The sequence below is a fragment of the Lepidochelys kempii genome, chromosome 11 (genome assembly GCF_965140285.1).
Source record: "Lepidochelys kempii isolate rLepKem1 chromosome 11, rLepKem1.hap1, whole genome shotgun sequence".
Taxonomy (NCBI): domain Eukaryota; kingdom Metazoa; phylum Chordata; order Testudines; family Cheloniidae; genus Lepidochelys; species Lepidochelys kempii.
The window spans coordinates 41,706,311-41,728,868 of record NC_136390.1 but is presented as its reverse complement, the minus strand read 5'-3'; the positions used below and the strand labels follow the sequence as shown (position 1 = coordinate 41,728,868).

The following is a 22,558-nucleotide window of genomic DNA, read 5'->3' as shown; positions in this document are numbered from 1 at the left end:
GCATAGCTCTTCCTCGCCAAGATCTCTACTTCCACTAGACTTTCCTGTCGTCCACATACATTAGATGCTCAAGGAGTCGTATTTTGACTGTCCTCAGCCATCATCTGGCCATTAAGGAATGTCTCATTTTGTTAAGTGTACCAGCTGAAGTGTAATTAACCATCACCTAATGCTAAACTATATAATTTAGTGAGTTCAATTTGTGGTTAATTCAGAATGTGTCGTCCTGATTTTCTGGGTGGTGATTATTCTGCCAACCAGCTAAATTGTCTTAAATGTTTTGGGGGCATTTTTGTTTTCTATTTAAAGGCTGATGAAAATCCCCAAATGCATTATTGTTGCAGTGAATGATGATATTGCATCAATTTTGATTACTTTTGATATTTCAGTCTTACAACAGACTTCCAAAAGCTTCAATTATCAAACAATTTGTAACACCATTGTAGTTAGTTATTTAGCAGCTAGTGAATGGTCAGTTTTTTCAAATCTGTAGTGTAGAACCCAATCCTGAAAAGAATAACTCACATGCTTAAGTTTAAGGATGACCCTGTGGACTTTGTATAAAGAATGTCTGCAGATCTTTAATGAAAAACTCTGAGTTTACAAGGTCCACAGGATAAGCCAATAGCCCTAAAATAAGTTAAGATGTTCCTGTAGCCTCTAAAGCATCATATGCAGTGCTTGCAGACTTTGTAATTTCTATGGATGTAGGATGACTCATATGATGAGCGCAAACAGGATTTGGTTCCGTAGTGAAAAGTGTGGAGTTTGCAAGATGTGCAAAACCTCAAATGTTGATTCATAATATTCGTGGGAAAAGAACTTTAAAATTGAAGACTCCTTAAGGATTACACTACTCCTGTGGGGATATTTACTAGTTTTCTTTGAGGATCAATGTATAAAACAAGTTAGAAGTCTTTAACCTAAGTAATTTTGGTTATTAGAAGACAAAATGTAGTTTAAAAATGTGGGGTTTTTTTCATTTTTTGAAAATTGTTCTAAGATTGACAATGAAAAATAGCCCATTTGATTACCCTCAAACTTAAGAGAAAAAGGGATTTTTCTTTAGCCTGAGACTGGCAGAGAAAATTTAGACCAAAGAGCTTTGTTACGTAAGTTAGGGGGAAAGGGAAAAAAATCAAGGTTGGTAAGAGTGGAAAATGTCTTCCACTAGTTACAGTTTCCTTGGACCCATGATATGAGAAAGAACTGAAAAGTCATTCAGACACTTGCGGTTCTTTCAATGTTCGTAGTACAGAATATCTATGGTGAAAAGGTCTACCTGTTAAACTGACAGTTGTTTGTGGTGATGTAGACGTGTTTTTCCCAGGACATGAAAGAGACCAGGTAGGTAAGGTAATACCTTCTATTGGACCAACTCTATTGGTGGAAGATACAAGCCTCTGAGCTACCCAGAGCTCAAAGTGGCACCAGAACAACAGATGCAAAACCTGCAGACATTTCCACTACTATAGTGATCAATACCCCTCACAACATGCCTTTCAGGATTCATGGGTCACACACATGCTTATTACAACATGTGGTGTACCTCATCCAGTGCACTAAATGCCTCACTAACAACTATGCGGCTTAAACTAAACAATCACCATAAAACACGATATCACTTGTGGGCAAGCATTTTTCACAAAGCGGTCATTTCCTGGTGCAAGTGCTAGAGGAGCCAACTGTGGGGGGCGCTTTTCTTGACCTGCTGCTCACAAACCGGGTAGAATTAGTGGGGGAAGCAAAAGTGGATGGGAATCTGGGAGGCAGTGACCATGAGTTGGTTGAGTTCAGGATCCTGACGCAGGGAAGAAAGGTAAGCAGCAGGATACGGACCCTGGACTTCAGGAAAGCAGACTTCGACTCCCTCAGGGAACGGATGGCCAGGATCCCCTGGGAGACTAACTTGAAGGGGAAAGGAGTCCAGGAGAGCTGGCTGTATTTCAAGGAATCCCTGTTGAGGTTACAGGGACAAACCATCCCAATGAGTCGAAAGAATAGTAAATATGGCAGGCGACCAGCTTGGCTTAATGGTGAAATCCTAGCAGATCTTAAACATAAAAAAGAAGCTTACAAGAAGTGGAAGGTTGGACATATGACCAGGGAAGAGTATAAAAATATTGCTCGGGCATGTAGGAATCATATCAGGAGGGCCAAATCGCACCTGGAGCTGCAGCTAGCAAGAGATGTCAAGAGTAACAAGAAGGGTTTCTTCAGGTATGTTGGCAACAAGAAGAAAGCCAAGGAAAGTGTGGGCCCCTTACTGAATGAGGGAGGCAACCTAGTGACAGAGGATGTGGAAAAAGCTAATGTACTCAATGCTTTTTTTGCCTCTGTTTTCACTAACAAGGTCAGCTCCCAGACTGCTGCGCTGGGCATCACAAAATGGGGAAGAGATGGCCAGCCCTCTGTGGAGATAGAGGTGGTTAGGGACTATTTAGAAAAGCTGGACGTGCACAAGTCCATGGGGCCGGACGAGTTCGATCTGAGAGTGCTGAAGGAATTGGCGGCTGTGATTGCAGAGCCATTGGCCATTATCTTTGAAAACTCGTGGCGAACCGGGGAAGTCCCGGATGACTGGAAAAAGGCTAATGTAGTGCCAATCTTTAAAAAAGGGAAGAAGGAGGATCCTGGGAACTACAGGCCAGTCAGCCTCACCTCAGTCCCTGGAAAAATCATGGAGCAGGTCCTCAAAGAATCAATCCTGAAGCACTTGCATGAGAGGAAAGTGATCAGGAACAGCCAGCATGGATTCACCAAGGGAAGGTCATGCCTGACTAATCTAATCGCCTTTTATGATGAGATTACTGGTTCTGTGGATGAAGGGAAAGCAGTGGATGTATTGTTTCTTGACTTTAGCAAAGCTTTTGACACGGTCTCCCACAGTACTCTTGCCAGCAAGTTAAAGAAGTATGAGCTGGATGAATGCACTATAAGGTGGGTAGAAAGCTGGCTAGATTGTCAGGCTCAACGGGTAGTGATCAATGGCTCCATGTCTAGTTGGCAGCTGGTATTAAGTGGAGTGCCCCAAGGGTCGGTCCTGGGGCCGGTTTTGTTCAATATCTTCATAAATGATCTGGAGGATGGTGTGGATTGCACTCTCAGCAAATTTGCGGATGATACTAAACTGGGAGGAGTGGTAGATACGCTGGAGGGGAGGGATAGGATACAGGGGGACCTAGACAAATTGGAGGATTGGGCCAAAAGAAATCTGATGAGGTTCAATAAGGATAAGTGCAGGGTCCTGCACTTAGGATGGAAGAATCCAATGCACCGCTACAGACTAGGGACCGAATGGCTAGGCAGCAGTTCTGCGGAAAAGGACCTAGGGGTGACAGTGGACGAGAAGCTGGATATGAGTCAGCAGTGTGCCCTTGTTGCCAAGAAGGCCAATGGCATTTTGGGATGTATAAGTAGGGGCATAGCGAGCAGATCGAGGGACGTGATCGTTCCCCTCTATTCGACATTGGTGAGGCCTCATCTGGAGTACTGTGTCCAGTTTTGGGCCCCACACTACAAGAAGGATGTGGATAAATTGGAGAGAGTCCAGCGAAGGGCAACAAAAATGATTAGGGGTCTGGAACACATGAGTTATGAGGAGAGGCTGAGGGAGCTGGGATTGTTTAGCCTGCAGAAGAGAAGAATGAGGGGGGATTTGATAGCTGCTTTCAACTACCTGAAAGGGGGTTCCAAAGAGGATGGCTCTAGACTGTTCTCAATGGTAGCAGATGACAGAATGAGGAGTAATGGTCTCAAGTTGCAGTGGGGGAGGTTTAGATTGGATATTAGGAAAAACTTTTTCACTAAGAGGGTGGTGAAACACTGGAATGCGTTACCTAGGGAGGTGGTAGAATCTCCTTCCTTAGAAGTTTTTAAGGTCAGGCTTGATAAAGCTCTGGCTGGGATGATTTAATTGGGGATTGGTCCTGCTTTGAGCAGGGGGTTGGACTAGATGACCTCCTGAGGTCCCTTCCAACCCTGATATTCTATTCTATGATTCTATGAAATCACTTCAGTATTTCACCAGTAACATCATATTCTTGTATCAGTTGTAGTTGATTAGCAAAGAAGTGTGCTACATGAGCCTTATGTATGCAAAAACTACATTCATTTTAAAACATCATGGAATTGTGACAGTGCATTCTGAAAGTGATTTTCTGTTTAGATTTTAACTCTAGGAAGTAAAGAATGTATTTCATTAACAATATCAAAGCAACTAAATGTTTGTTATTGACCATCTTCAGTAAGCAACTCCAGCCACAGTCTCCAGAGCTGTCATCCTCTGTCTCAAAACACTGGACCTGGGCTGGAGTCTGTGAGTATGATTATCAGATTAATAATAGCTTCAGATTAGTCTTTTAGCAAAGGATTGTTTAATTATTGACTGATCTATATCTTCAAATTTAAAGCAGATTAAAGTCAGAAGGCCCAAATCCACATAATCTTCAGTGAAATTATTTCCAGATTTACAGCAGTATAACTTAGATCAGAATCTGGTCCCATATGTTCTGATTCAAAAAGGCTAGATTTTGCGTAGCTGCAGTGCATCAAGAAGAGTACTGACAAGATCGTGCCTCAAAGAGATGCACAAAATCTCCATACTGCTTCTGGTGCATGGGCAATGAGAAGAACAATCTTCTCCATATATTTGATTGCTTCTTCAACCCCGCTCTTCAAACTGATACAGGAAGGAGATGGCGCCATAGCATGATACCTGATGCATGATCCTTCCCCAAACTTTGCACTGGTCAATGGTGCTCCCAACTGCCCCTAGTGGGGATAATAGCTAAATGCCGCAATTTGGGCCTCTGTGTGTGTGGGTATTATGACGTTCTGGGGTGCAGTCCAGACCAGTGAGGGGCTGTCACCCTTGCCCTGCAACCTGGGGTGCCTCACAATGCTTTGCTGCTGTGGCTCCCACCTGGGTTGCTCACAAACACCCTGCCAGCATGCAGGTCACACCCAGAGTGTCTGTGTATAGCCACAGCCCTGGTCCAGCAATTCTAACCCCAGCAGCCCATCAGCAAACACCAGCCACACACTGGCTTCTAGCAGCCATGGTTGCTATTTGCAGGGTGACCCCAGCACACTCCAAGTCTCAAATTCCCCCTGCCACCCCCACCCCAAACGTGTTCTGCACTGTCCAGCCCTCTGTGTCCTGGTCACTTCAGATATTTTAGGGCCATTGCCCCTCTAAGGGAATCAATATAAAACAGTCTGTTACCCCCACAGTTCACAACACCAGATTAGTTTTGATTAAAGAATAAAACAAGTTTATTTCCATACAAGAAGATAGATTTTAAGTGAGTACTAGTATAAAGCATTAAAGTCAGAAATGGTTACAAGACAAATAAAGATAAAACACTAGTACTAAAACTTAACAAACTAGACTTGGTTCAAGGTGAAGACCCTTACTCCATGTTTCCAAGAACATTGCTGACAAATTCTGACGCTAAGATCTGCTCCCAAAGTCCAACAGCTGTTTCTTTTGTTTTCTTAGCTGAAAAAGAGCGAGAGATGGATAGGGGGAGAGAACCTGAGGTGTTTTCTCCCCACTTTTGAAGTTGTCACCCTTTGAAATGCATTTTCTTGAGGTTTCAGAGTAGCAGCCGTGTTAGTCTGTATTTGCAAAAAGAAAAGGAGTACTTGTGGCACCTTAGAGACTAACCAATTTATTTGAGCATAAGCTTTCGTGAGCTACAGCTCACTTCATCAGATGCATTCAGTGGAAAATACAGTGGGGAGATTTATATACATAGAGAACATGAAATAATGGGTGTTACCATACACACTGTAATGAGAGTGATCTCTTAAGGTGAGCTGTTACCAGCAGGAGAGCGGGGCGGGGGCGGGGAGAGCCTTTTGTAGTGATAATCAAGGTGGGCCATTTCCAGTAGTTGACAAGAATGTGTGGGGAACAGTGGGGGGTGGGGGAGAATAAACATGGGGAAATAGTTTTACTTTGTGTAATGACCCATCCACTCCCAGTCTCTATTCAAGCCTAAGTTAATTGTATCCAGTTTGCAAATTAATTCCAATTCAGCAGTCTCTTGTTGGAGTCTGTTTTTGAAGTTTTTTTGTTGAAGAATTGCAACTTTTAGGTCTGTAATCGAGTGACCAAAGAGATTGAAGTGTTCTCCGACTGGTTTTTGAATGTTACAATTCTTGATGTCTGATTTGTGCCCATTTATTCTTTTATGTAGAGACTGTCCAGTTTGGCCAATGTACATGGCAGAGAGGCATTGCTGGCATATATCAAATTGGTAGATGTGCAGGTGAATGAGCCTCTGATAGTGTGGCTGATGTGATTAGGCCCTATGATGGTGTACCCTGAATAGATGTGGACACAGTTGGCAACGGGCTTTGTTGCAAGGATAGGTTCCTGGGTTATTGGTTCTGTTGTGTGGTGTGTGGTTGCTGAGGGATACCCCTAGATTCCCGTTGTGAGTTTGTAGTCATGCAGCCTCATGGTGAAAGAGGTTTCATGCTTGTGTTTGCTAAGATGCATATCTGTTTGTTCCTGCCCGCCTTCCTTGCCAAAAGAATAGCTGCTTGACTGGTGATTGCCCATCACCTTTGATGACAGCTGGCTTGTCCTTTGTCTTTGAGAAACCGGTTTATCCAGACTTGTTTGATAAATGTATTTCAGACCTAATTTCATCTTATATTTATAACTTTACATGCAATGTTGCAACACACATTTCATCATGATATTATTGACCGGTAAGTTATTAATTTTCAAATAATACCTCACAAGGCATATTTTGTACAAAGATTATTACAATATTGGTTACCATGTGAATACAAGGATGCATTCAGCCCCAGATATACTCAAACATGTAGACATATCTGTATATATACTGTACATGTCATAGGCGTGAATTTGCCATGATAGGATATTTTGTGAGTGTATTCTCTAATTTATACATGACTCTTTTGGTATTCTGTATCATTTCATTGTGTAAAACATTTATGGATTCACTGTCTATGAAGTATACACACAGACACTTTAATAGGAGTTGCGTGGTTACATTTTTTCATGCTGACTTGAATATTCACCCCCATACTGACTTTGTAACCATAACGCCATGCTTCATTGTCCCTTTAGTTCAATATGCCCTGTAGCCACACATTATTTACAACTTTCTCTGATATTTATTAGGATTATTTACCACAGCTGGGCATAGTTCACAACCAGAGGACTCTTCATGGAGTCAACAAGAAGAGAATTATTTGTCACTGTGTGATTTCTACTGTAAGCTAATATTAGAACTGGATTTCTGTTAGTAAGTTAAAATGTAAAAAGAACTTTGAGCCAAGCTTATACCTGGAGCCAGGAATGCAATTCCAATGACTTGCCCCTTCTTATACCAGGTCTGGATTTGTCCTACTTAGGTTTTCTGCAAGTAAATAAAACAAAAGCACATTTTATCTGTGATGCAAATGTGCAGTCACAAATATTGCTTGACTCAAAGCTATCTGTTGATAGCAAAGACAACAGAAAAGATGTATTGAGTCACACAATTGTTGCTGGTTGATGACATTGTCTGCCAGCTTTATAGCTGGTTGAAAGTGAGCCAACACAGGCAGCTCCATTTTTATTTGAATTTGAAACCAGTTTTCACAGCTAATAGGACGTGAAAATTGTATTGTATCCTGTTGGTACCTTTGCTTTGGTTTGTAGTGGACTGGTTGTTGTTGGCAGGTTTCAAAGTAATCTGAGTGGTAATAGACTTTTAAAACTGTGTTAATGTCTTATTTGAGGATTTAATTCTGAAAAATCCAGTTCACTGATGTGGCAGGAAAGCTGCTAATTCAGCAGGACTACATAACTAATACTGCAACTACCAGAGCAGTGCTTAGATTAAAATCCCTACAGATTGTCTGCAATAGTCGAGACAGTGGTTCTCAACTTTTAGGTTACACCCCTCCAGGTGTTCAGCAGCAGTTGTGTGGGAGGGGTAATCACTCAAGCAAAAACCATCTGGACTATTGAGTAGGAAATGCTGATATAAAAGAACTAGCAACAAAGTGAGGCAATGCAGCAAATTGCATGTCCAATCCTGAACAGTGCTGAGGATTGTCAAAACCCATTGAGAGTTAACAGTGTGTCACACTTTGTGGTTTCCAGACATAACTCACTAACAATATATGAAGTTGAACATGTTAAACCAGAGGAGAGTAAGTAAATCCCTCTTGGCCAAGTTCTGCCCTCAGATGTGAGAGCAGGGTTTTCAGCAGTAGAAGTTATTCATGCTATCAGTGTAAATTCTTGATAGCTGACATTATTTTTATTTATTTCATTGCTAGTTTTATTTCTGTAAATATGCAACTAGTTGGATTGAGACTGGCAAGGCAGAGCCTGAAAGAACAAATCTGACCATCCTGTTTGTCACATATGTTCCTTATTGTTTGGAGAAAGTCTGGCACAACTTAAAAACTATCACGCCAATTCCTGAAAGCCGCATGGTCCAGGTGACAACAACAACAGAATCTTCACTCTGCTGTTTTTCATCAGTTCTGATTTTAAAAAGAACATTTGAATATTTCACAGTTGGTGTGGTAGAACCTCATTGCAATGAAGCAATGGTTTAATGTACAGCATTTTGTAGCTATTCCTTGCATCAAAAAGAAGATGGCACCATTCTTCATCACTCGTTGGTGTTGGGCTGTCATTGGAGGGAGTGCAATATGTGCCTTACCGAAGTCTGTTGCTGGTGTGTTTATTCTCCCAATGCTTGGGACGTTCTTTCTGCTTCAGGCACAGTGACTCTGAGAGCTGATACCAGTGCATGGCCTCTTTCACCTCACTTTACCATGGACAGCTCTTAGAGCCACAAACTAGTCCCCACCCTCTCCAGTTAAAAGTGTCAAGGCACAAAGACTGATCACTAACACAGCAGGTCCAGTTAAATATAATGGTAATAAAATATCTTATGGAAAACAGATAATGTTGCTCCCAAGAAACTAAGTGTACAGTTCCATGGAACACATAGCACACGCCTGTCTGCAGTCAGGTATGTTCCATGTATGAATCCACAGAAATTGCTGTTTTTGGCTGACTGCAATGGTAGATATATTTACAATCTTTCATCCTTTGTTGGGCATCTGCATTATGACTTTCTATTATCTACCCAAGGATTTTAGAATGTGTATCCTTTGATTTAGGGGTGTGCACTACTCCTGATATTTGTCTATGTATGTGAAGGCCTGATTTTCATTCTTATTTGTATTATTTATTTAGTCTGGATTTGCAAGTTCTGTGATATGATCTTTAACACATTATAAAATCCATTAAAATAATGCCAGAGAGCAATAGAGGAGTGTGATGCTGTCACTAATGATAGGCGCTATTCCTGGCATGTGGAAAAGGTCAATTTCCATTGGCTACATCTCAACTGAGCCTGGGATTTAGCAAACAGTTATGCGTGCAGGCAGTGTGACATGTGTAGTACATTAACATGCCCTTGCTTAAAAGCCCCCTTCAGTGAAGTCACTGTTCCTTCTTCCTTTCACCAATACTCTGGAGCTCAGTGATCATTTATTTAATGCTACAATTTTTTCTTGTGTAAATAAATCTTCTTTATCCCCCACTAGCAACCAAATTCCAGTGCAGAGGCTGGCAAATACATGGGAAATCCTCCTGCATGCCATCTAAGAATACCCAGACTAATGTCCAGATAAGTAGTCTTATTACATTGGCAGACGGTCTGAATATTAAATAACAATAGCTGTTTTACCTAAAATAGTTAGATAACCAGGTTTCATGTTGTTTTAATTACATACCACCACAGAATGAAACTTCAGCCAATGGTAAGTTAAAGTATGTCCCATCTTTCCCATCTCTTATTGAGTTTCTAGGATAGTCTCTTGTCAGTCCTATCCATTTGTATTAGTAAATTCTCTCTCTTTCGGCTTTCCACCAGCCTGTCACTCAGTATTAACCAGATCTACTTTTGGACAACAGGGCTGTCTCTCTAATATTAATATAATTCAGATTTGCCCGTTTTTGCACTCCTATCCAATGAATGTTGGGGGACATGAATATCTCCCAAATAGCCAATGTCACTTAAGCACCAAAACTGAATTATGACTCCCTCAATACCTGTGCTGAGTTTGTATAAGTACATATTCCTATAACATACACATTCAATATAAGTGTCTCTAATTTAAAGCTCTACCTTTTACTGCCATTTCCTCTCAGTAATAGTGAAGAAGTGTCGCTTGTCCTGAGCCCAAAGAAGACTGTTATTTCTTAAGAAATAAGATGAAAATGTTGCCCAACCCCTATTTTTGGATTTGGGATTAATGAGATCAATCCTAAATGAAATACTTTGGCGTTTTCAACCCAATTACCAAACATCAATCCACATTATAAACAGCATCACATGGCTCAGTTTGCTGGATTTAGCCAAAAAGCATAGAGCAGAAGTAGGTAGTTGAAGAGAAAAGTCTTTCTATCAGTGTGATGGTAGAGTTCATTCCTTATTTTACAACACCATACCTGACTTACCCTTCTCCATCACTTCACCACCACCACTTAACTGTGAGCTGCTTTTTCAGCACAGGCTGTCCTTACCGCATTATTTAACTAGAATAAACCAAGTAAAGCTTATACAAAGTGTGATTAACACAAGCAGCCATGCAATCATATTACTGTAGCTCATGTGGAATCCCCATCCCTGGAAGCTTTTGAGAATGAGATGGACAAACACCTGTCAGGGACGGTCCTCAGCTCTGTGAGCTCGACTTGATGACTTCTCAAGGTCTCTTCCAGCCCTACATTTCTATGATTTCTGTGTCTTTTCATCCCATATTCTCTAATGTTCAACTGTCATCACGTGCCATGCTTAGGTAGTGAATTCTCTGGGAAGAGAGTTTCCTTGTTTTCCATGTAAGTCACATTTTAAAGAGTCAATATCTATCCCAGAAGATTTAATAGAGATAGAAATGAGCAAGAAATATACCAGATTGTCACCTAGTGTTGCTTCATAACAAGGGGTGCATGTTAGTGTCATTTATGTTCAGTTGTTTTTTCTGTGAAATATCATTGTTTCTCTTCAGCCATCAGTTTCTTAATTAGAAATTTTAATATAATTTGTTCAGTACTATTACAGAATAATGGACATCCCCGACATAAAATATTATTGTATCAGCCTGTCCAGGTTCTCCAGAGTATTTTGCTAATTTGCTTGTTTCTTAACATGATCCCATTTGCAGAACATAATATGAACATTTCCTTTTTGTATCACGTGAGAGTAGTTAGAAAACAGCCCTAAATCTATATTTAGGGTCCAACCCTGCCCTTACCAGATGGGAGCAGAGAAGGAGAGTGGCCCTGGCCATGTTTCTGGAGCTATCCTGTCAGCGCAGGGCACGATACTACAGGAGGACCTGTGAATGTTGTTCTTTTGGAAAGAAGCAGTGTGCCCTCTCCATACTGCTGACAGCAGCCATTGCACCCTAGCTGACAGACCATGTCTCCTTAGAGCTGTGGTGCTCTGAGCTGGCATTTACTGCTGAATGCCCTTTTCCTTGCCTAACACATCCCCACATCACCGGGCAGGATTTGGCTCTAAGATCACACCACTTAAAGAAATGATGTCCTCTGTGTCAAATATCTATCTGTACAAATCCTGGAAAAATGCTTGGGAGACTCAGAACGTTTATAACAAATGACAGCATTCCTTTTTCAAATGAAAGTCCATTGTTCTGCTCTAGAATCCAGGAGAACTCATTACAGTATGCGAGTGTACCACATTTTAATGGGAAGGAAAAGAAACCAGTGATTTTTGTGATCTGATGCTGCAGTTTGTCAGATGATTCTCTGCTTCTGAGAAGCACAGTTCACTTTCTGCCATCTCTTGTGAGGGCAGCAATTTGTTCCTCATGTTGAGCAATGACCCTTTTTTGGGAAGGGAAATTCTCAAAGAAAAAAACCAGATTATTAAATTCTCATTGAACTAAAAGAATCTGCTGGAGTCATAAGTGGCTTGCTGGCACAGTTCAGAAGCAAGGAAGCCTGCAGTTGGTCAGTTCTACCCCGATCAGTAATGATCATGGCAAACAACAGGAATTGCTATAGAGAGGGCTTCTGGGACATGTGGATAATTAGACCAAAACCCCTATAAATTTTTTAAAAAATGATTTCATGGACATTTTTATATGAAAGCGCAGGTGTTACACTCTGTAATGAGTTTCAGAGCGAGTCAGTATTTTTAAAAAATACTCTCTGGATCAAATGGCTTAGTTGTGAAAAAGAATGGAGAGAAGTAAAAACAAATATTTATGAATAATATACTAGCGATGGGCTCTAGCTGCAAAATTCAAATCTGGTCCGAGCTTTTGAACACCACAAAGTTATGTTGTATTTGGATCCAGGTTTTTGATTCAGGTACCCCAGACATGTACAGTAGAGTTGCATCCCTTACACCCATTTAATGTTAAGTGTTCATATTTTTCTTTGAACAGAAACTATTAATCCTAATTTTATTTTTAATTTTGTAATAAAATACTACAAGTTTATTCATATAGGCCCTGATCCAAAGCCAATGGAAGTCCTCTGTTGACTTCAATGAGCTGTGGCATAGGCCCTAATCATTAGCATTTCCGTATTATATTTTTGAAGCAGCTATTGGGGGAAGAGTGGTCTGCTGGTTAGTGCAAGGACTGCGTGTCAGGATTCCTGAGTTATATTCCCAACGCTTTGCCTCTGAGGTGCTTCTATTTATCTATCTATAAAGTAGTTATAATTACCTCATGGTGATGTTGTGAGATTTAATGTTTGTAAAGATTTCTTTGATGTCTCAATAAAAGGTGTGAGAGAACTGGAAATTATTATTATTATTAATTTTAAATTAATAATAATTTCAAAAAATCTGTGGACTTCAACAAAGCCTCTGACCTGCTCTCTTTATTGTAGACTTTGTGATTTTTACTGGATTGTCTTCTGACACCAGAGAATACTCCCCAGACTCTCCTCATGAACTCTATGAAATACATTTTGCATTTGCAAGCATCCAGCCTTTCAGTGGAGTTCTCTTCCAGGATCAGGTGAGTGACTGAACCCAAAGAAGGATAAAATATTTCTGTAATTGCTTCATTTTTGAAATTCTTACAAGTTCTTCATGTCATATGCACATTTCATTACTCAGGACTGCAAGCTACAAAAGACATAGTTTCAACTCGGTTACAAGGGACATATTATTTAAAAATAAGTGCTGGAGACTGAATCTCTTGTGTACATCTTAACAATGAAATAAATGGTGTCTGTTTGCAATGTTTAAGTTTCATTTAGCCAGCATTACAATAAATATTAAACCTACGTTATACATTGAAAAGTAACTTTAATCTGATAATAGCTTCCTTTCTCCCCTCTGTATGTCCTTTCCCGTGGGCACACCATCCTACCTAGACTCTTCAATTCTCCTCACAGCTCAGTGTCTTCTTTGCTGAGTGCCAGCTGTGATCATATGTTTTGTGGTGCTAGACCTGACCACTGGGAACTGGCCTGAACTGACCAACTCATTTCTCATGCCATAGACCAACCAATAGCTGGCAGGTGTTAACATCTTTTTTGTTACGGCTAACTACCATTTTAGGGATATTTACTTCAGATTCCTCAGCCGGACTTTCAAATAACCAAAGGAGATATTACACCCATTTTGTTTAATGAGTCTAGATAGAGCATGCTGAGGCCAGATTTTGAGAGTTTAATAAGTGATATAAATTTTCATGGTTTATGTAACTTGGTATCAAGTCTTAATTCTTTGATTTAAGGAACTCTTTTGTAACATGGGACACAATAGTGAGTGGAGCTAAATTTGAACCAGAAACCAAGGAATGGAAGGGTTCACATGCAGGCACCAACTTGCTAAGCCATCCAGTCTCCCTTTGTTCGTTTGCTATAATTCTCATGTAATTTTGTGCTTTGGGGTTTTTGTTTGAAATGATAAATGAGAAAATATTATGGAAAAAGCTATATTCTTGCAGAATTATACTATAGCTGAAAGCAGGATGCACAGGAGACTTCAAAATTTAAAAAAAAGTCTGATCTCATGAGTGCTGTTAGCCAATTTTCAGAGGATAGTTGTTCAGATGAGTTTTGGGGAAGTATTGGGAAAGCACTGGATGTGGAGATGAGCCCATGAACCTTTTCAGATACCTCTCTCTATTGCTGTTGTAGAGTAGAAATATATAAGGACTAGCCATGTCTCTTGATATTTTTTGTCTTTCTTGGTTTTTGTTTTTTTCCCCAGCTAATTGATCACCACATGGAGTTTAGCAGGTGGTGGATCAAAGAAATGAGAACAATAAAATTTCCTTCCCAAGGGACAATTTTTGATTACTTCATTGACCCTGATACAAAGAAATTTACTCTCTGGGCTGAAAAAAATTCCAGACATTGAAATGGAACCAGATGTCCCTCTCTAGGTATGATCTACTGTAATTAAGTAATAAGAGAAACTGCATATATCTGGACAGTAGTTGTATGATTCTGGTGTGATTCTGTGTGATTGAAAGGCAGAAAGTTGAAGTTCAAGTGACATTAATCACCCAAGTAGCTCTGTAATCACTAGAAATACAGTGCACATAGAGATGTATGGCTATTAAGAAACAGCATTTACAAGTGTACAGTATATTTAATGAGTTGTGAATGACACCACAGCCAGCCTGAATCTAACTTTCTAAAATCGTATTAATACTTTATATTCATGTGCCATTTTTGTGTAGAAGGATCCTATTGAGCTTTTGCTCAATTAGTACTGAAATGCAGCCATCTCTGGGATGGAAAGCAGCAGCCATTCTGCATGATTAAAGATAATTTCTCCATTTGATTTTAGAGGAGTGGGAAATATGTGGTAGGCAATATATAGTTGTTCAAGCTAGAATTTGGACACTGAACACAAATAGAACTAATTTCCCATGTGAAAAATGGCACCTTTTCAACACATTGTACTATAGCATTGTGCTGGAGTATTGGTTTCGCATCTTGGAGGGAAAAACGTAATCCTCAACATCCCTTTCTGCAGATCCTAGGTTTTTCTGAGTGTCTTCCATCTAAGCACTTAATTGTCCTGACCCTCCTTAGTTTGATAGCTGACAACCTCAGAGCTCTAAATAATATGGCCTGGCATCAGAAAGGTAACACTAACACACGGAACAAATAGTATGTGGTGCATAGGCAACACAGTTTAAGCTTTGAAATATAATTTCTTAGCATTTACTAGTTTTTTTCCAGTTTCATGAGCTAGGTTGTCCCTGGCCCTTATATCGATGTGCAAGAGGGGAGTGGGAGGGAAAGAGTGCAGGGAGCCTTCCTAAGCACCCTTTTGTGCAAGGACCAGGCACAATCACAGTCTGTGTGTTTGGAAGATTACAGGGACTGCTCTCTCCCGACTCCTCCACCTCCATTGATTCACCTTGCCTGCAAAACGGGCAGGGAGAAGTAAATCTATGGGACACATACTGGGATGTCTGTCAGACATTGTCTCAACTGCAGTTTCCTCTCCCCAGCCCCATTCTCTTCTCCGAGCACACAGCCCACAACTGATGGCGTGTGGGACTTTGGGGGACTGTGATGGGTTGTCTATAGGGTTATCATCCCTCCAGGATTGGCCTGGAGACCCCAGGAATTAAAGATTAATCTTGAATTCAAGATTGTCATGTGATGAAAATCTCCAGGAATACTACCAACCAAAACTGGCAACCCTAGCTGTTTACCCCACACAGGTGAACAAAGGAGTCTGAGAGCTCAATTAGCCCACTTCGCTGCATCTGGAGGGTGCATCAAGCTCAATTTGTGGTTAGACCCCATTGAGCAGGAGCTGGATCAACTTAATAAAAGAAGGCAGTGAAAGCTACAGAAGGTCCCAAAATAGAGAAACCCAGGAAAGAGGAGGTAGGCAGTTCCCTTTCTCTGGGAAGAGTCTGAGGAAGGCAGACTGAAGAAGGCTACAGGGTAGGAATTATTCCCTGTGTTGGGCCCTGAAAAGGCACAGAGAGGCAGTCCTGAGGGGTCGACATTCCTGGAGAGAAAGGAGAAGCTGGGAGGACATAGGGAGAAACCAGAAGAGAGGCTGTGTTAAGCACAAGATTCAAGGAAGCAGCACAAGGGGCTCAGGGGTAGAAAGTAGCCCAGGGAAATAGCAACGTGTTTGAAGGAGCTGCCCTAGCTGCTCAATAAAGGGTCCCTGGGCCAGAACCTGGAGCAGAGAGTGGGGCAGTGTTCCCCATCCAGGCACAAGGAAAGGTTCAAGCCTGATGTAAGGACTATTTAGGCTAAAGACTGAGCCTAAACTTTGGGCCAAGGGATAGCTCCAAAGGTGGCAGAAAACCTCTTTTGTAGTAAGACTTTTTTGACTTTGAGTTGTAATTTTTTTTAACCTCAGAAGGCATGGAATTAAAACATGACCTGGCCAGAGGGCCAAGTCACTAGAAGAGGGGCCATTAGTGAAGAGTGCTAGACAAAGACAGCCAGCTAGACCAGTGATTCTCAAATTTTGGATTGGTGACCCCTTTCACATAGCAAGCCTCTGAGCGTGACCCCTCCATATCAATTAAGAACACTTTTAAATATATTTAATGCCATTATAAATGCTGGAGGCAAAGCCAGGTTTGGAGTGGAGGCTGATAGATCACGACCCCCCCATGTAAGAACCTTTTGACCCCCGAGGGGTCTCAACCCCAGTTTGAGATCCCCTGTGCTAGACTGTGTCCAGCCATAAGGTGGTGCGCAAGCAGTGAGTCTACTCTTCCTCAGGAACCCGTTAGGTATGTCTATACTGCATTTTGGACTGAGCTGGCTCGAACCTCCCAGTCTAGGTCAACCTACTTGGGATAGTGGGACTCATGCTAGCTCTTGAAAAACAGCTCTATAGTTTGCTAGCTAATCAGGGCACCTGAGTTTAAAAAGGACCTCACTTCAGTTTGTGGCGTGCATGCGAGGAGCTGGGGAGCAAGAGGCACTAGGAGCTGAGAGTGAGAAGGCATACTGCTGGATGACTGAGGAGTACAAGCATTATCAGACACCAGGAGAAGGTTCCTGTGGTGAGTATAAAGAAGGTGTTGGGAGGATGCCATGGGGAAGTAGCCCAGGGAATTGTAGCTGTTGTGCAGCTGTTCCAGGAGGCACTCTAAACAGCTGCAGTCCACAGGGCCCTGGGCTGGAACCCGAAGTAGAGGGCAGGCCTGGGTTCCCCCCAAGCCTCCCAACTCCTGATCAGACATAGGAGGAGTTGACCTGGACTGTGGGTTCCACCAGAGGGGAAGGTCTGGGCTGTTCCCCGACCCACATGCTGGGTCAGCAGAGACTGCAGGGATTGTTCTCCTTCCTTTTCCCCATGCTGGCCGGTGATGAGGTTATCTGAGTAAAACAGCAGATTTGAGCCATGTAAGTGGCCAAACTGAGGACTGTCATGAATCTCTGAAGCGAGAAAATCCTCCAATAAGCACGGGACCCACCAAGGTAGAGGGGGAACTTTGTCAAAACTGGTGTTAGTGGTGGGATCTGGTGTGCACAGCGCGGCGGAAGAAGGAGGGTGTTAAAAAAAAAAATGGTGGGTTTATTTTTTTTCACCACAACGGAGGATGTAGTGCGGGCACTGATACAAGCCACGGCTGCCCAACAGGAGGCAGTACGGTTGCAGCATGAGACTAATCCCTTGTTGATTGACCAGGCTGCTCAAGACCGTGCTATGTTGTGTGAACTGGTAAACCAAGTGAAGGCCCTTACGGAGATGAACCGTGGCCATGTATGGAATATACAGACCAGCAATTGCCTGCAGAAAATGACGGGGAAGGACGACATATAGGCATATCTCCTTGTCTTTGAGAGGACAGCCCTATGGGAGGCCTGGCCTCGAGATCAGTGATCTGGCATCCTCACCCCATTCCTGTGTGAGGAGGCCCAAAAGGCCTACTATGATCTGCCTGAAGAGGCTGCAGCAGACTTCCCGAAGCTGAAAGCAGAGATCCTGGCCAGATCTGGGGTAATGACCGCAGTGCGGGCCCAGCGGTATCACGTGTGAAGGTACCAGGAAGACAAAACCAATTGTATGACCTCATCCATCTTGCATGAAAATGGTTGCGAACTGAGTCCCGGAGTCCGGAAGAGATACTAGAGGTTCTGTTCATTGACTGATACATGAGGGGACTACTGCTAGACCTTTGCGCATGGGTAAGCCAGAACGAACCCTCCACTTATGACGAGGTTGTCGCTCTGGTGGAGAGGCGAAGGGCAGCGAGGGAGCTGACCCGACCAGTTAAGGAAGAGGCACCCTGGGTTAAACTAGCAGCACCAAGCCCTAGAGCTCAGGTGACTGGGCCACCAGGAGGGCCCAGGTGAAAAAAGAGAGGGGCTGAAGGCCCACCAGAGGCCACAAAGAGTTGGAGCACTGAGGGGGAAGAAGATCGTGATGTTAGACTGCCCAAACTAAGAGACCGGGGGACGCCTAGGGCTCCATACAGATGTTATGCCCACGGGGAGTTGGCGACACGTAGCTGCACAATGTCCCAATGCTGAGAAGCCTATGCAGTGTAACTTGGGGAACTGGGCAGACCCATGCTCCCTAATCCACTTTGTGGGGGGTCTCACTAACCCCACATATGTACACCAGACCAGTGAAACTAAATGGGGTAGAGACTATGGCACTGGTTGATTCGGGGAGTGCTATCACGCTTGTCTCGGGGAGGCTTGTGAAGCATAGTCAATTGCTGTAGGCTAAACGTACGGGGATAACGTGTCCATGGGACAGTCAGTTACTACCCCAGCATCCCAGTAAAAATTGAGATCCAAGGGAACACTACTGAGGTAGCAGCAGGTGTAGTCCCTAAACTCCCATACCCATTGCTCATAGGGAGGGACTTCCCAGGGTTTGGAGACTTACTCTCAGTAGGGGGATTGGAGAAAGAGGGGAACCCTGAAATTAGTGAGGCATCCACAGTGGACTGTCAACCCCCAATCTTCTCTGAGATATCCCCAGATTTGTTCTCCACTCCCAGACAGGGTAGAAAGACGAAAAGGGAAAGAAGGGCAGCTAAGGCCTTAGGAACCCAAATACTGACCCAAAGCCAGAGGGTCACTCTTGTAGGTAGGCAGACCTGAGCAGCTGAACAGGAGGCCACCCAGGAGAGAGAAGCACCCGAGTCTGACCCATACCCTAACGCCTCTGAACCAGTAGAGGCAACAGAGACTGGCCCCCTAGAACTTGGACAGACCAGCCCCGGGAGAGGAAATTTTGGATGGGACCAGGCTGAAGACCCAAGGTATGACAACATTAGGAAAGAGGTGACCGAAATAGATGGAGTTCCCGTGGAAGAGAAAACCCAGGGACCAGGACCCTACTTCATAATGAAGAAGCTTTGCACCAGTACAGGGGCAGAAGGTACAGCAGATCCTAGCACCTCAAAAACACCAGAATGCTGTATTAAGTCTTGCCCATAGTAATCTTTTTGGGGAGCATTTGAGGGTAGAGAAGACCCTGGCACAGGTCCTACGACAGTTCTTCTGGCCCGGAGTACATGAAGAAGTGCGGAGGTACTGTGCATCCTGCCCAGAGTGTCAGTTGCACAGTCCCAGTCCCTGTCCCCGCTTGAGGGCACCTTTAGTAGCCCTTCCCATCATAGAGGTCCCCTTCGAGTGAATAGCCATGGACCTAGTGGGACCCCTGGAGAAGACGGCTTGGGTCCACCAATATATACTTGTTGTTTTGGACTATGCTACTCGCTATCCAGAAACCATCCCCCTGCGGAACACAGCCTCTAAAATGATAGCCAAAGAGCTTGTGGGGATCTTTGCCCAAGTGGGGCTACAGAAAGAGATATTAACAGACCAAGGAACTCCATTTATGTTAAAGCTAATGAAGGACCTCTGTACGCTGCTCCATATACATACCCTGAGAACTTCAGTCTATCATCCACAAATTGACGGGCTGGTAGAAAGGTTTAACCAAACCCTCAAGGCTATGATAAGGAAGGTGGTAAGTCGGGTCGGGAAGGACTGGGACACCCTACTACCTTACTTTATGTTCGCTATCCAGGAGGTACCTCAGGCCTCAACTGGATTTTCCCTCTTCGAGTTATTATATGGGTGCCACCCCTGTGGCATGCTAGATATCGCCAAAGAGATCTGGGAAAAGAAACCCAATGAGGGGAGAAATATAATAGAACATGTATTGCAGATGTGAGACCGGATAGCCTGAGTCACCCCTATTGTACGGGAACATTTGGAAAAGGCACAGGAGGCCCAGTGAACCCATTACAATCGCCAGGCAAAAGTCCGACAGTTCCAACCAGGGGATTGGATGATGGTGTTGGTACCCACGGCAGAAAGCAAGCTTCTGGCCCAATGGCAGGGGCCCTATGAGGTGGTTGAACCCATGGGGGAAATAGCCTACAAGGTGTGGCAGCCAGGACGCCGGAACAAGAACAGATTTATCACATTAACCTCTTGAAATCTTGGCACTAGTGAGAGGCATGTGTGGTGGCCCAAGAGGCCCCAATCCAGGGAAATAACCTACATGAGCAGATCAGGATATCCCCTGATCTGACACCAAACCAGAAGAAGGAGGTAACTGAGATGATCAACCGGTACCAGGACGTGTTTTCAATCAAACCAGGCCGGACCACCGAAGCATATCACCACATTATCACAGACCCTGGTATCCTACTCCTAGTACGAGCTCTTCATCAGCCACATTATGAGGTAAAAACAATGAGGATTTAATCAGATCTGACAGGAAGTCGGCCAAAAAAATTCAAAATTATCAAGAAGACTATTTGAAATATGGATTGACATCCACTATCGTTAACGATGAATCTCACCCTAAGTGTATATTGTGCCTTGAGATATTAGCTAATGATAGTATGAAGCCATCAAGATTAGCAAGACATTTAAAAACTAAGCATCCAGAACATGAAGACAAACCTCTACAATTTTTTCAGCAATGTTTAAAGTCATGCGATACTCAATCCAGTACTTTACAAAATTTCATTAAATTTAATGATAAATGTTTAGAGGCCTCTTATGAGGTTTCTTACTTAATAGCAAAAGACAAAAAGCCGCATACCATTGGGAAACACTTGTTCTTCCTGCCGTGGTAAAAATGGTTGAAATAATACATGGAAAACAATATGGCGACAAACTAAAATGCATTCCTTTGTCAGCAGATACTGATGGAAGATGCATAGAAAACATTGCTGAAGATTTGAAGAAAGAAGTATTAGAATGAATTACGCAGTGCGGGAGGTTTACTACACAGTTGGATGAAAGTACAGCTGTTTCTAACGTGTCTCAGCTTATGGTATTTGCTAGATTCTGTTTCAATAATCAAATACACGAAGAACTACTTTTTTGTGAGCCACTAAAGGACAGATATACCGGAGAAGATATATTCTCAACAGTAAATGACTTCTTTAATAAAAACAATGTTTTATGGAAAAACTGTGTAAGTGTAACCACTGATGGAGCGGCTGCTTCAACTGGAATAAAGAAAGGATTCTGAGGTAAGGTTACAGAGATAGCACCACACGTAAAATTCATTCACTTCATCATTCATAGGCAAGCTATTGCAGCAAAGAAGTTGGAGCCAGAAGTGCACAAAGTGCTATAGGATATCATCGATTTGGTTAATTTTATAAAAACAAGACCTTTAAATAGTAGAATCTTTACAATACTTTGTAATGAGATGGGGAGTGACCATGATAATCTTTTGTACCACACATAGGTTCGCTGGTTATCTCGTGGCAAAGTGCTTAAAAGAGTTGTCAAACTTAAAGATGAGTTGCGCATTTTTCTTTTACAAAAAGACAAATTTGCTGACCTTTTCTGTGATGACAAGTGGCTGGCAGTGGTATGCTACCTAGCAGATATTTTCAAAAAAATCGACATTTAATCTGTCCCTTCAAGGTAAAGGTGACTTTTTAACAATGAGTGAGAAAGTAACTGCTATGGAGAGAGCATTTTGAAAACGGATGTTTGGAAGCGTTGCCATCGTTATGTGATTTTGTTGCTGAAAACGATGTAAGTGTGTCACCTATAAAAACTCTCATATCTGCACACTTAAAAAACTTGGAAACAGAATTTTCTAACCTGTTTAAAAATCTTCCAAACGAAGAGTTTGAGTGGGTTTTGAACCCATATGTTAAAAATATAAAAATGCAACACCTTCCAATTAGTTTGCAAGAACAACTGATTGACATCAGGGAAGATGGAAATTTACAAGCCGAATTTCAACAAAGCCTTTGCATAATTGGTGGATGGGATTGAAAAATGAGTATCACGATTTAGTAAGCGCAGCCAATGCTGTACTACTTCCATTTGGATCTACGAATCTTTGTGAGGCATCTTTTTCAGCTATGACAGCCATTAAAACCAAGGTGCGAAATAAACTGAACTTAGAACCAGACCTTCGAATCTCTGCATCACAAAGTGTTAAACCAAGATTTTCAAAAATAATGAAGCATATTCAATCACATTGCTCTCACTACACATATTATTATTATTATTTTTTTAGTGAGACCAAAAAGATTTTTTGTACCGTTAATAAATAAAATA

At 42.4% G+C, this 22,558-nt stretch overlaps 1 pseudogene; it reads left to right on the top strand.

Moving 5' to 3' along the window:
* LOC140895942 (dynein axonemal heavy chain 11-like) overlaps nucleotides 1–22,558 on the top strand; it is a 175,709-nt pseudogene that overhangs the window by 11,743 nt on the left and 141,408 nt on the right.